The sequence below is a fragment of the Lonchura striata genome, chromosome 5, assembly GCF_046129695.1.
Source record: "Lonchura striata isolate bLonStr1 chromosome 5, bLonStr1.mat, whole genome shotgun sequence".
In the NCBI taxonomy this organism is placed as follows: domain Eukaryota; kingdom Metazoa; phylum Chordata; class Aves; order Passeriformes; family Estrildidae; genus Lonchura; species Lonchura striata.
In genome coordinates this window covers 31,697,369-31,700,380 of record NC_134607.1, presented here as the reverse complement: position 1 = coordinate 31,700,380, position 3,012 = coordinate 31,697,369, and the positions used below count along the sequence as shown (strand labels likewise).

At 40.7% G+C, this 3,012-nt stretch overlaps 1 pseudogene; it reads left to right on the top strand.

Annotated features, from left to right (window-relative positions):
- LOC110483514 (hyaluronidase-4-like) lies at positions 1-1,843 on the top strand (annotated as a pseudogene).
- The last annotated feature ends 1,169 nt before the right edge of the window (positions 1,844-3,012 follow it).

Genomic DNA, 3,012 nt, shown 5'->3' with positions numbered 1-3,012 from the left:
ATGTTGATTTTACAGGTGTGTGGGATTTTCCCAGAGTTTTGAATGCAGGGGAGATCTTGAAGCTGGAAAATGATACCACTCTCTCTCTCTTACATATAAATATATTGATTTTGCTGTAGGGACCTTGTGATTAATGATGTTGCCCATAGTAGTGGCACAGACCTTAGCTACAAAGTCCACATTGTACACTGCAGTGCTGTGCAGAGATATCAGGCATGGTCTGGAAGCCACTAGCTGCATGTGATAGTGTAGGCAGGCTAATAAATAGCTCAGGACAAGTGTTCTTATATCTGCTTTATTACTATCAAGGGTTTGAACTTGGATCCCTTTATGGTACTGCACAATGACAATGAAATATGTGTGCTTGTTTAAAGCTATTTGGAGTATCTCTGGCTGGCATTGCATAGACAGGCCAGGGATGCTCATGAAATTGTGGTGATAGTGATAAAGCCAAGGTTTGATTTCAGAGTTACTCTGGTTGTTGTTGAGAAAGCATGAATGATAAGGAAGCCATGTCTTCATCAGGCTTTCCACTGCAACAGCCACAGCCACTAAGATACCCTGGGGCCCACTGAAGTGATGGCAACACCCTTGGTGAATTGATGAGAAAATAACTGCAGTAGGATGTCTTCTGGACTTGCACCAATTTACTTTGGCTGGGAATTTCCCCCTATTTTTGGGTTAGATTGTACTCACCTTGTTTCTTCAGTGTTAGGTGTTCATGGTAGGTGCCTTAGAACTGACCAATTAATATATTTATATATGGAATAAATACTAATAACTCTTTTGTTATGTTCTAGAGACAAAACTGGGAGATCTGCCCAATGTCATCTCTTAAGTTGTACTTCCTGAAAATGGAACACCAAATGCATTGGTCACCTTTCAGCCCTGGCATGGCTGCACATACCACTCATCTGGACTTCTCTTGATTTGAAATCAGCCTGATCACCAGTTTGGGAGAGAAAGTCTTTCAAGACTCCTGGAATGCCTGACAGAACTGTGCTTCCTGAGGTACAATGTACTGAACCTGAAAATGTTCTATATGGTTTGAAGTCCCCTAGCTAAAACAAGAGGGCAGGCACATCACAGGAAATCCATATTAATGGTGGCATACCCTAAGACTTCAGTTTTCAAACCCATTCAGAAAAAAAAAAGGCATGGAATTAACTATTAAGTCCCAGCTGAGGTCTTCACCAGGGTAGCTGTCAGAGATTGTGCACACTGGAGACCTCAGTGGGCCTGCAACTGTGTGTGGTGCAAAAGATATCTACAGAGGAAAGTGCAGGAAACTCATATTTCAGAAAATGATGTTGAATGTTATATGTTTCTTTTGAAGAAAGTGCAAAACCTTTTATGAAGGAAACAATTGCTTTAGGAATGGAAAGCAAACCAAAGGGCCTGTGGGAATGCTACTTATACCCTGATTGCCATAATTACAGTTTCCATTATTAGAATTATACTGGTTCTTGCCCAAAGAGTGAAGTTTTGAGGAACAATGAATTTTCCTGTCTCTGAGATAGCTTTGCAGCCCTGTATCTTTCCACTGACATATAGAGACCCCTTGGAAACAGTCAAAAATATTTTGTACTTCTCTCAGTTTAGGTTGAATGAATCCATAGGGACTTCCTCCATGGCATCCCAAGACTATGCTTTGCCAGTATTTGTGTATACCTGACTAGGCTGTCGAGAGGAGCCTGTATTAGTTCTCTCTTTTGGAAGTTTTTGCTGGAACAATGTAGGCTGCATTTGTCCTTTAACCATTCTTGCAGATGGTGCATCAGGATGGAAAACCTCCTACTTGGGCCAGCTCTACTGGTTCATGCTAATTATCCACATGCTTTAAAGAGCACAATGTTCTGAAGAAAAAACACAGCCTTGAATATATTTTTTTTTTTTTTTTTTTTTTTTTTTTCTTTAATTCCTAACTAGGCTGTACTCAAGCAAGGCTGTACTCAATCATTTGAATGGATTAAAAGGAGTTCAGAAATTTGATGTTGTACTTAGGAGGCTGTTAATACATTAATCCTCCCTCATGTACTTTCTTCTGTTCAACTATGCAATCACTAATCCCCAGACACCTGCCTTTTTTTTAGAAGGGAAACTGAGACAGAGATGTTAGCAACTTGTTCTGTGCACATAAGAATGGAAAATTGGAACCAACAGTCTTTCTGCATGTCTTCACCTCAAAGCCATATAATTAAGTCCCATAATACCTATGTTGGTCCAGTCCCCAGAACAGAGGAGTACTGCTCACATCAGCTGAAATGTACACATTACAGTATTTTTGAGAAAAGTCCATTATCCTTTTCTAATGTGATTCTGGACATCCTCCCAGAACCTGGATGAGGGCAGTAGAATTCCTGTGAAAAAGCAGAATGATTTATCTGTCACTGCTTTGATTCTGTTCTCACCTGTAAAGAGTGACTGCACTACCAGCAGACCCCAGTTCCTCTGTTTCAGAGTTTAGCACATGAGTTGTATTTGCTTTTGAAGGCTATGTTTGAATTTTCATCCCAGGTACTGAATCTGAAGTTGGCACCCTGTCTGAGAAGGAGCATTAACTCCCTCTTCTGTTAGATCTCACTACTCCTGTATCACTGCCATTGCTCACCCACTGCACTTCCCAGCAAGGGGCTTCACTTCTCTTGGTCTTGAAGACATTAAAGGAGATGGAGACGCCTGCCTTGGTGGTTTTACCCTTCCTTATCTTTGCAAGGAGAGGATAGACAGACATCAATAACTGCTGCACCCTCTTTGCCATTTTATGTTCAATTCCTGCTTCTTTTTTCCTTCAGGCAACATTCACATCAAGTCATTTCTTGATGTACTGTGGCCCTCAAACTTCTCTAAATCAGTGATGTTGTCTAGGTACTCGCTTATCAACAGTCTTTCAAATTCTGTGCTTATGGCATGGTAATTCACTTGCTGATCCTTAGTCATGTTTCAAATTAAGGATAAATATCCAAGCATGAAATACCTTCTTCTTACAGCCTGCTCTATGAGCAGGACAGT